This window comes from Trachurus japonicus, chromosome 7 (assembly GCF_045865225.1).
Source record: "Trachurus japonicus isolate A0001 chromosome 7, Traja_1.0".
Lineage (NCBI taxonomy): Eukaryota > Metazoa > Chordata > Actinopteri > Carangiformes > Carangidae > Trachurus > Trachurus japonicus.
Window position 1 is genome coordinate 17,701,227 of NC_140913.1, and position 12,478 is coordinate 17,713,704.

At 41.0% G+C, this 12,478-nt stretch overlaps 1 protein-coding gene across 5 annotated transcripts in view; it reads right to left on the reverse strand.

Moving 5' to 3' along the window:
* Positions 1-12,478, reverse strand: part of casz1 (castor zinc finger 1) — a 165,194-nt gene that overhangs the window by 120,300 nt on the left and 32,416 nt on the right. For all 5 annotated transcript variants that reach the window (XM_085781677.1, XM_085781683.1, XM_085781675.1 and 2 more), the window contains exon 3: positions 12,365-12,451. The gene's annotated coding sequence lies outside the window, so the exon portion shown is untranslated. The remainder of the gene's footprint in view (positions 1-12,364; positions 12,452-12,478) is intronic.

Consider the following 12,478-nt stretch of genomic DNA (forward strand, 5'->3'; position numbering starts at 1 on the left):
GTGAAAACAGCAGTTTATTTAGTTCAAAACGTCAGCTGCCTGATTCCTTTAGATACACAAGTGCCTCACATTTGGGACTCAAGAGGAAGAGGGAGTGGCAAAAAAGTATTTAGACAAAAAGACAAACATAAAATATTCCTAGAAGATGCTAAAATCCCTGCAGAGCACCAAAAGCATGGGGCTTAAAGATTTACTGCAGTCCTCTTATCTTTCATTACTGATGAGTGTGGAAGAGAGGCAAACATATTCTACTTTTTGCATTTCTGTTCTGATCCCAGTCCAACTCTATTAAACAATTGTGTTTCAGAGGATGCATCAACTTCATTCTCAGAGCACTGCTTGGATTTGAAAAAAAGAAAAAAAAAAGAAAGAGGAAAACTGTCTCAGAAATTAAGTTCTTTAAGACCATCTTTCCCCTCTTCTGTTCTTAATAAGAGATCTGTTTCTTTTTGTTGTTTTTTTTCTCATAAAGCTGTGCAACGTATGAAAGCCCTGGAATGAAAGCCAGCACAATAGCATCATGGAACAAAGGCAGGAAGGAGATTGAGGGGAAAAACAGGGGGAAAATGGCATCATCTCTAAACTTAATGAAACAGCATCCTTTCATTTTTTTCTAGTAATTATAATAAAGATGGAAAAACATAATAAACGTCTCCCTGCCCCCACCTGCTAACAGTAATTATAATAGACTCAACAATAAATGGTAAAGCAGCACAGAGCTGCATCTTGGGAATTCTCAGGGGTCTGTGGATTAGCTTGAAAAGCCTGAATGATTAAAATACACTAATTAAAATTTTGTGTTCCTTGGTAACTCGTCTTCCAAGGCCCCTTGTGCTGGTAAAATGGGAATAAATGCGACAAAAGCAAATACTCTTTTGGACCTGAATAAATAAACAAGTCTAATCAACTTAGTGTTTTTACAGAGCGAGTTACATAAAAACTTCCTTGATGACCTTTACTTACACTCGTCCATTTCATCCACCAGGACAATAGCGAGAGTATTTCAACTCTGTTGTTTTAATCAAGCACAACTTGCCAGACATACCAGGCAGGTAAGATGTCCCATTACACTGCTTTTGATTAGACAGCTCAGTCTCACCGTGACTTCTAATTGTTATCCAAATAAAGTTTGACATCAGTGGACAAATTACTTTGTAGTTTCTTTCTGTCTAAGAAAGACATTAAAGCTGCTAACTTTGCCTCAAAATTACACAGTGCTGCTGTGAGTTTCATCAAATACAGTCCCACAATTATAGGCAGAAAATGCTGCACATTATTGTTATAGAGATGATGAAATACATTTTAGATTTCAGGAGTTTCCTCATAAGTCCTGGTGTTTACCATGGGTCTGATGACTAGGACAGGCGCATACTTGTTTCAGACTCAGGTGGATTTAATATATGGTTAAAAGATCAGACAGGGTGGGATCAAAGCTCTGGAGATTCCAATTACAATCAAAAAACGCTCTTGTAACCTACACAGGAACTAATATTGCTAATGCTTTAAAATAGCCCAAAGTGAGTCGTTAGAAGAATATGTGCCTCTGCTGAGGTTCTCCCAACAGTCCTCCTCTACAGAGGGAGTACACTGAATGCTCTTACAGTATATTGTGCTGTCTTTGCAAATAATGTCAAACTGTTGTTTAAAATCTGCAGGGACAATATTGTGATATGAAAAAAGCATTCTTCACGCCACTGTCTCTCCCACACCACAAATGAAGTAAATCAGTGCCATGACATCACTGATAAAAATCTAAAGGTAGTGGCCACATGTTCGATGACCAGTTTTGATATACTGTAGTCACCGGGTATCTATTAATATCTGGTGATGATGATCTTTGTCCAACAATTTCCCTGCATAACTAACCATGTATCGCCACAGTGAAGAAGACGTCACAGCTCTGGATCTGTCTGCCTGTTGAGAACCGTCTCTGGTCACTGGGACTTGGCCCCTTTCTGCTTGGGCGTCAAAATAGAGCTGTGCTTCAAAAACGCTGTAATCCCTGCCGGTATTACCGAAGAGGCTAAAAAGATTCAAAAAGCCTGCTTACAAATTTAATTACCTTTGCAGTTAACCAGAGCTTAGCAGCCAATGACCTGATATTTCCACTGAAGACCAGCTAAGGGGGGATGGAATGGAGACGGACGGGCCGAGTGGGCCACAGAGACTGGCAAGCGTGGCAATCCAGGGCGGCTCAGAGCCATCCGGTGGGCATACTCAGTGCCAGGCAGGGCAACAACAGCACACATGTGGCCCTATCTTCTGCTGGAGTGCAAATTAGATACAGTTGATTAAAATATCGAGTCATTTCACAGCCACTGTTGGGGGAATAAAAAGAGTGAGAGTACTGAAAATGTGCTGTGGTGTGTGTGTGTGTGTGCGTGTGTGCAAGTGTGTTTGTATGTATGAGACAGAATGAGGGAGACGAAGGGGAAGGGGGGGGGGGGGGCTGCTGGAGGGAGAGAGACGCAGCTCTCTTAAATTTGAACAATGAACACATTTCTCATTTATATAGATTCCCTTTGACAAATATGCCCTTTCCCAAAGGACAACTTTGAAACACCTTTACTTGCAATAGCGGAGAATTCTCAGCAATAAATCAGTTCACTTCACAACAGTATAACAAGTGTTGGGGAGAGCAGCATGTAGCGTTGTATACTTGTGTTCATGAGCAACATGTTCCACAGGCACCGTTTAACACCACTGCTCCCCTTTTTTTTCTTTTTTTTTAACTCAAATAAGAAAAAGAAAAAAAGTCAATCCAAGTTCTTTGTTAACAAAAAAAAGTGAATATGACTTGTGGTATAAAAACTTCTGCCTCGCTGCAATATAACAAAAGAAAATTAACACTTTGGGGTTGCCCTGGTAACCTAATTGCATCACAACAGTGCACACAGGAGCCAAAGTAACTGAATTTTGATGAAAAGGCGGTGATAATTTACGGCATTGAGAAATTAGTTGCCGTGGCGACGCGTTAATTACATCTCAAATTAACAATGCAAGTGTAGTGAAATTAAATATAAATCATATTTTCTGCATAAATTACAGGGGTTGATTAGTGCGGGCGCCAGGAGAGAGAGGTTGAGATTCCAAGGGCCTGTCACATCCCCCTCCCTCCCTCCCTCCCTCCCTCCTTCCCTCCGTCTCCCTCCTCTCTCTCTCTCTCTCTCTCTGTCTCCATCTTTCCCTCCTCCTTTCCTGCATGGGTTCCTTTAAAGACAGGGACTGGATTACACCAGAGGACACAACTCACAACCTGAGCATGTATGAATTTTTACAATAAATTAATCAATGCAGTGCAAGTATAGCTGGCCTGGTACACTAGTGGATTTACATGTTTGTGTGTCTTGTTTGTGTCCACAAACACTTTTACATTCTTTTGTCATGAACATGTTTTCTCGCAGCCACATGTGCAAATTTTGTTTGTAACTGTGTGTTTACAGTGAATGCATGTAGCTGGAATAATGAGAGATATATTGTAGATCATTCTATGTTTGTGTGTATGTGTAGGTCTGCATGTGTGTGTTTGCATGAGGGGGGGGGGGGGGGGATTTCGAGTAATTTTGTATTTCAATCCATTTTAAATTCTCTACACTTATGTTCAATATAAGAAGAACTTTCGCCAACTCTGATGCATCTCTGTTAAGTGCTGCATAATGCATTTATGAGTGCTGCGTAAAAATCTATTACCGGTCACACCCAGTCTTATTAACACAATGTTCAGTGCACACTAATGATCAGATTTTAATTATTGAAATCCAAGCTTTCAAACTTCAAAGGTTGCAAGGTGTACTGTATGTTTAGAGCAGAGCACATACAGTGTCTCCATGTGCAGTGTGCCAGAAAGTGTGTGTGTGTGTGTGTGTGTGTGTGTGTGTGTGTGTGTGTGTGTGTGTGTGTGTGTGTGTGTGTGAGTGAGTGATAGAATATGTGTCTCAGTTGGTGTTAAACTGTTTATCTGAGTTTTGTGTACTGTAGGTCTAGAAAAGACAGAAAGAAAGCACAGCAGAGAGGGAAAGTGAGTCTCTCCTCCCCACGATTCCTCATGTGGCCCAACTTCCCTTTAAGCATCACAAACAAGCCTCAGGAGTGATGTCAAGGAGGCAGGGCGGGCGGTGGGGGTGCTGAGTCGGGAGAGAAAGCTGAGCGCAAACACAACAGCAACAGGAACCAACTTGAGCAGCCTAAATTATTCATACACCAGATGGATACGTTTCCCTAGGATTTCACACTAAAACGCAGCTATTCAGCTTCCCCGCGCGTTATTCTGTCTATTCAACGGACGGCGCCAGGAATCAAGATAACTATCACTTTATCTAAATCGTTTCATGTCTGATTCATATCAACTTTGAAGAGTGGAAGCCCCTCGACACCGTGATCTCACGTTTGTTCTATTCCACAGGCACAATGAAGGGGGAACATGTTCTCTTTCCTCTATCTTCAAAGACGAAGACACTGCTATGACCTTGTCTGAAGGATATTATACAAATCAAAGGGTCCTTAGAGACACGTGTCATGTATATCACTGACTACACCTCACTCGCTTGATGTGTGCTTGTAGGCAGCCCAAAGGTGCTGGGATTGAAAGACAGAAATAATTGAGTTAAATTGTAAAACGTATAGCGATATTTTGTACCACAGTGTCAGTACTACTCCTCATTTACTTCCAAAAATCACAGGATCCTTTCACCTGCATCACGCTGATAGGGAAAAGTCCACTCATTTTTTCTTTTTTCTATGTCACGTCAGTGTTAAGTGACTCTCTCCTGATTGATAACATTAAAAATCTTGCAATGCTTTCAGACTTTCACCTTTTCAGATCGTTGATGCTGATTTGATCAATAGGACAAAGTTTTTGTGTACTGTAAGTCTGAGTTAGACGACAGGAAATGTGTCGTTTACAAAAGGTGACGGAATAGTCATTTGGTATTCCTTACGTCTTGGTTGGGGGAAACATATGGTCATTAACAAGACTGTTATTGCCTAACTGTTCTTAGCTTACATATAAATTAATGAATTAATTAATAATAGAGGCATAGTATAGTATTCTACATATGAAGTGCTTCTACAGTTGCCGGGAACAAAAATGTGTCTTACATAATAATGAGCTTTTTAAGGGAAAAAAAAAGCTGTCAGCAGTCCAAATCTCAATTTAATAAATTCTGTTTGTTCTAATAATCAAAACTGTTTGTTATAATTTTTCAGTTTCACCAATTCACTGGCGCAGCCATGACACTAACCACAATTAATGGGTGTTGATAGTTTAATGCCGTAGCTTGCTAATGGACAGATGATCTATTTGTCTAATCTAGGGCTGCGCGGTATGCACGGTATACGCTGTATACGCTGTATTTGCGGTAGACGGTAGAAAATTTGGCCCACGGACGGTAGAGATTTGGCTCTACCATCCTATCGTCGATGACGTCATCGCACCTGCCTCAGAGACAGAGGAGCAGGAGAGCTTGTTAAAAAAAACAGTGCTACTCCGTGATTTGGACTCGTTCGGCTGTAAAGCTACAGTTGGTAAGTTGACGAAAGTGAAAGTAAAGTCCGCAACTTTATGTACCTCGTAGAGAGAAGACGTACCATATCCACAGCAACTGGAGACTCCAAAACGATCTCACATCTCACTCACAATGTGTCTGTTTGTGTCGGATGTTGAGTAGAAAAAGATAATTAGCAAGATGTGCGGAGTGACAGTGACAGCAAACAAAGGTAACACTAGCAATTTATTTTACCATTTATGGCATTGTTATTTGTGTTTGTTTGCACTATTTGCACCATAAAGTGCTGGTTTTAATTTTGAGGTTTGAGATCTGCTTTCTGCACAGTAAATGCTCTAAAAATTACATTATTGCTTCTTTTTTTTATTTAATCAATTTAGCTTTGCTAAGGGACTACAAAACCAATTCAGAAACACGTCCATTATAATTTTTACACTTAAATTTATACCGCGATATATACCGTTACCGTGAAGGGATTCGATTTATACTGTGATATGAATTTTAGGTCACACCGCCCAGCCCTAGTCTAATCTCATGACTTTCTCTTCTTTCACATTGCGTGTTGAAATTCAAACACTCGAACAGCATCAACATTTTAAATATAAAACTTAACAAAAACGTAAATCATGTTTACAGAGAGTAGCCTACAGTTACTATGGGCCTTAACCCCCCACCCACTACCACCACCCATTATTACTATGTGCTGTGTGACACTGCACTCCCACTGTCCCATCAACAAAAGCAACTTTTAACACAAACCATCCTGCCTCAATTCAATTGAAGTAACTTCCTGTGCTGGAATAAGAAGGTTGGGATGACCTCAGTCCCTGAGGTGCTCCAGTGCCGTTCTCATCCATTTGTGAATGAAGATGACGACTTTTAAAAGGACGAGACATCATTAAGAGAATAAGTAGCCTTTCCAGTGGTCTTTTTGCACCACCCCCCCTCTGGAAGTGATTCCGATGCATTTATACAGACGTGAAAGTGCTTGAGAGTGGGAGGGGCTGCAGTTTAATGGTCCAATAATGTCTCAGCCAAAGCATAGATGTCCTCCCAAGATGGTACAAAAAAGTAACACACTCAGACTGACCAGTTGGATGGTTTAAGAGGCAGTTAAGGAGGAGTGATTACAAAAAGGATGCACTGCAAGTTCTGGCATCCAGTAATGCATCTCTCTATAGAGTGAAACAATTTAGCAGCAATACAGATATACTATCCACACAAAGTAATGAAAGTACCACATGTAAATATGTGACACTGAGGCTAGAAACGGTCAAATGGCATTTATTTAAGTGGCAAATCTTTTACCGTGGATAGATATGGGAGATAAAAGAGAAAATGCCAATAAAAACAAATCAGCGACTCCAGTATCAAGCTGTAAATGATGCATTTGCCATCTTGACTCATTTGTTTTTCTTCCTCCTTCCCCCTCTCACCGCTTCTCTCACCTTTGAGGTCACTGACAATCACAGAGTGCTAAAAGTCTAGCAAACACAGCAGGCCTTCCAGACATCTCAGCATCCATCATCGTACACTTACGCCACTGACTGTCGAGCTGCTGGTGTGGCCTGCCCAGCAGCTCGCCAGCTGTCACCAGTTACCTGTCACACCAAACTGGCACCTATAGTCGCTATATTTGTATCAATAAGCCAGATAAAATCACTTTCATATGGGGTGAGGGTCTCCCAAATGTCAAATAACCTACTGTACGAAAAAAGGCAAGACCTTCCCAACAAGTTTAAATAAACCCTGCAGGATAATGCTGGGTCTCCTGGGGGAACCAAAAGCTGATGGCTTTGAAACAGGAGGGAGGGTATTTCCAGCGGGGCTGCCCAGCATGAGAGATCCTGTATGTCTCACAGTTGAGCTTGTTTTATTGAAAGGTTGTTTGAAAGGCCCTAAACCCAAGAAATCAGTGGTCTTGTTTGCTTGGCTTAAAGAGAAGCAGCATTCAAAAGCTTCACTAAAAACAGTAGTTGAAATAAGAAAGAAAATGAGATGGGCTAGTGCCCACAGCAACTTGGAAACATATGCAGGGAAGATTTGCAGAAATTAATAAAATGGCTTCAATGTAGCTTCAATTACAACCTGCTACAAATATGTGCAGCACAAGCCTACTGTAGCTTAACTGCACTGTGCAAATAAGTGCCAAAAGCGGTGCAGTTATCAGGTAATGGAGTGAGAGGAAGAGAGAGGGCCTTTGTGAACTTGACACTCCCATTAGGGCCCTCCTGGAAAGTGCAGTATTTGATCAGGAGATGGGAATTGAGCAAAAATGAACTGAAACTAGATCCCACATGACTTATTTTCCTGTTGGCTCTCAGCTTTAGGTGTCACTCAGACTTAATAAAGCTCTCAGATTTTCATTTTATCACAGAAAATAGACTGGGCAAAAATAAAATTAGTCAGTTTTGCCTTAATGGAGCAAAGTAATGGTGAGGTGAAACTGACACAACACATTTTGCCCAGCGTAATACTATCAAAATGAAAGCATATTCACTTCTGGTGTTTTCCGGGAATCAATTCAAACTGAATATTGCCCTTTTTTACAGACTCTATTTCATAATGGCTCCAACAAATACAGCACTTTGGCAATAGTCTGTCACCTCGGGTGATACCAACACAGCTATTTCACCCTATAGAGTTACAGTATTCTCCAGCCCACACTGAACCTCTTCCACCAACCTATAACTCTTATTTTATTTCCGCACTTTATACATTAGAGGTACATTACACCCATCCCAGTAGATAGGATGAGTCCACTTTTACACCCAGGTGTTACATTGCAAGGTTAGGTCATTTGGATGGCTATGACCTTTGATGGCTCCATCTCCAATGAAAATGATCTGGTGATCTCCGCATTGACATGCACACAGATGCCCTTGTGCTGTACATTCACACTACGGTGATAAGGCCAGAGCAATTCACTCAGGAGACATTATGGAAATATTCATTTGGGAATTACGAATTATAATTAGAACGTAAGGCCACATTCCCTCTCTTAGGTATGGTGGGGTTTGCATGGTTTCACAGTGATAAGGCTAAAAGGAAATCTTTACAACAACAAGATTTTCCTTCAAGATTGTTCTTTAACGGAGCGTGCGGCTGCTATGTTTATCATCCGAGTCTTCTTTGGAGAATGCTTTGCTTTTAAAGAAGTAATTAGATCAAGCAAAGTAAGAGGAAAAATCCAACACTGAGTCCCAAGTGTTCTGGTATGTGATTAATTATTCTGAGGAAGACAGATGTTAAATTGTGTATGCCCATCAGCGCTAAGACTTTCTGAAGATTTATCATTCATGTAAATCATGAATAAAATATTTCCTTGTTGAGAGAAAATGCTACATCTGTTTGGCGCATCATTTACTCCCAACTGATAGGAAATAAGTACACAAATCTGACCTATTAAAGCCTGTTTTCAGCAAAGTGGACGTACAACCGGAAACCGACAAATTGGGTGATTTGATTGAAAAAGATTAAAAATTGCTTGTGTTTTTCTCGCCATCAACTTTATAAGCTGCAGAGTAACAGTGATGTGTACACAGACAGAAATAACACCATCCTGTAAATCCTCATCTTCAAAAAGCAACTGAATTAACCATCTTTCATGCATATGAAGTGCACGTGTGCATCTATTTTCCCCAGATGTATGAATAAATAAGTAAAAACAGTCAAGCGAGTGCGAGAGTGTCAGGGGGATCATGGACGAGGCAATGGTGGTGGCGGAGGTCGAGCCACAAGCCACCGGGACGGTAGCGTCTCCAATCGCCCCTGGCGACCATCACGTTGCCATGCTCCGGAACAGACAGGCCTGCTCGCACAACAGATGGAACTAATGATGCGAAACAAAAGAGATCATTTCACCGTGGTCCTCTAGGAAGCCACAAAGAAGTTTGAATGATGGGACCAGGGGACTTGCATGGGGTTAGATATGGGTAGCCTTTTTTTCCTGGATGTGCTGAGATGAATAGGAAAAAAAAGGCCTTTGATGTTTCTTACAGAGAGCGGCATGTTAAAAAGGCAAGTGTAAAAAAAAAAAATAAGAGAAATGATAATCAACCTTCAAGTTCTGCCATGGATCCCCACTAGAGATGGTTTTGTTTCTGATTTTATGGATCCTGATAAATATCCAGTCACACATGGGTTATCAGACGTTTGATGTAAAATTCTCATGACTGAAAAATTATGACCATGACATCTGTGAAACTGCAGATGCAGAATGGACGTCCTGACATGTTTTTCATGATTCTATTAACCAATTTAGCAAATAATCTCAATAGAGTAATTACAGTAAATTATTGAGTTTGACAAATGAGCCCGACTTTATATATCCTCCTGCCACACATAATAATGAGCTGAGAAAAAAATGATTTAAATGCCAAAGCTTAAGAGAAATGTGTACAAGTCTAATATCAAAAAAAGTCAGGTGAGCAAGGTTGTAAAAAAGTCTTATTAAAGTAGAACTGTGTATGTGAACCGCCCATTTTTTACACTGTGTTGGATAACAGTTGTAAACAAACTGCTGTGTCCTGAACTGACAAAAACAAATCAAATTTGAGCGGAGGACATTTGCATATCCTGAGGGACAGGATTAGATTTAGAGGTCATCTCTTACGAGCCAGTCCTCAGCAGACACCAATGTAATGTTTCTATGTCAAGTACATTCAATTGAAGCCTATGCAAGCCCAGTCTGTTTTCTGAGTCAGACAGTCAGAGAGAGGCAGCGCTGCTCTCTAAATACGGTATGTGAACTGAGAGAAGCCAAACACCTAGGGATGGGATTTAACCAGGATGGAGCGGAGTGGAGCCCCATCCATGCCCATCCACACATGGAGGAGATCACTGGGAAAAGTTCAGCTCCGACACTGACATAAACAGCAGAGCAAGGCCTGTATTAGAGTCAGGTTAGCAAAGATAACACTATCAGCCTGATCCCCATGGGTACCAAATGCCGGGCCTTACTGGCAAATAAAGCTACAGTGTCTTGACTCCTTGGCACATTAGCTCTGATTACAATGACCTTCATTATATCAGCTACCCTTATTACAACACGTAGAAGGCGTCTCTCCCCTGGGCAAAGCACAGTGGGGGAAAGAGTAAAGGAAAGCGGCGAGATTCACTCGTAAGGTCTGAGCTGTGAAAACCGGTGCTAAGACCTGCACTGTAATGTGCAATTAGCACCTGTGAAAACAATCATAATATTGACAACTGCTGACTAGTTGCTCCACTTGAAGACAGTTTGGGGATGTTTTGTTAAATTCTGATTTAACTCTACTGTAAAAACAAAAAAGAAACAATCCTTTAGTGCTCTACCCAGATAACAGCACTTGAAGCATTTCTTTAGAGCAGTTTGATGAGTTTTAAGAAATGCAGATTGTTTCATAAAAACGGTAATTAGTCAGAATTAAGTAAGCCTAAGATCTTAAAAGCATAAAATCAACATAACCTGAACAGTTTTTCACAGCGCAACTTGATTATAACTGTAATGTCTTTTTGATCTGTGGGGTACTTAAAATACTGTATCTACAAAGAACAAAAGATAAGATGATTTAATTTAATTTTTTGACAGATTTTATTACTAAATATCATGCCTGACTACATACGGTTTCAACAATCCACATCCTACGCTTACAGCCGAGCCCTGTTTTAACATGTAACAATGTTGTTAACCTCAATTTCCTGCCCAGTCTGCTCCTCACCAGGCCACATTGTGAGATCTTGGCAGACGTAACCACTGCGATGGTGACTCTCATTCAGCCCGACCACCCTGTATGCGGAGGGATTCTCTCCCACAGCCCGGCTCATCCCTCCTTCAGGCCCCTGCTGCGCCTCTCACCCTCCCTCTTTGCTGGCAGGTGACTCAAAATAACAGACGTTGCCCTGAGAGAGCCGCTTCATTGCATTCACTTAGCGTTGCCAACAAGCCCCGACACGGGATGAGCTGAACCGTGGGGGTTCTGAGGACCATCCCTTCAGCCAGCAGGAGGGCGCAATGTTTGTTTTTGTGCTGCAATACGGAGGGTGGGAGAAGTGGGGAGGGTGCAAATCAGCTTGTTTTGGATTAAGAACAAATCAAGAGATTTTAAGAATCCCGAGCTCTGCCTCAACAGGAAGTTGAAAACAAGAACACCTGTAGGAGGCAACAGGATAACAACCAGTGAGTGACACGCACAGTATCACTCTCAGCCTCCCTTTCAAATATTTGTCAAAGTATAATTCCTGGGGAAGAATAGACGATACAATAGCAATATAGCCAAGAGTGCACTTAACAGAATCAGAGTTTAAGCCATGTTGATCCCCTATGACAGTATGTTAAAAAAAAGCAAATAAAATTGTAACTTAATTATAGATTTATAATGAGCCACTGCACCACTGCCAAAAACAAGTCCCATACCATGGCAAACAGGCACCTGCTGAATGCTCTCTGCTCATGGGTTTTCATAGCTTAATTAATCTAGGCCTTGGGGTATCATGACTCGTGCGTGCTGCTTGCGTGCATGTTTGAGACAATTAAGTTGTTCCATGAAACAGAGGTGCAACTTCAACATGGAGCACAGACATCAATACTGAACATTTACAGGCCACAATTTGTGTTTTCTTAAAGTAAAGTCAGCGATCCAATAATTTGTTTTCCAATGACAGAAAAAGAAAAATATAATAACTGTGAAATCCTGTTTCACACAACTGTCTTACAAATCACTTAACTTTGATCTCTCAATGATGGAAAACGAATCCAGCTTCACTATATATGTCATTACCGCCTTAGTTATTGAACGCAATTGTTTTTAAATTAATATAGCAAATATTTGTTTAGCATGTACAATAAGGTGCTTCTCAAATATAAGTTTTAGAAGACTCACTTTTCCTGTTGAACGATCTGTGCTGAAGCTGAATCCGCTGAGGAGTTATCGCCTCTGGCCGATGCTCACTCTACTGCCATCTGATTTCTGTAGATAAACATAAAACAGCTGTTT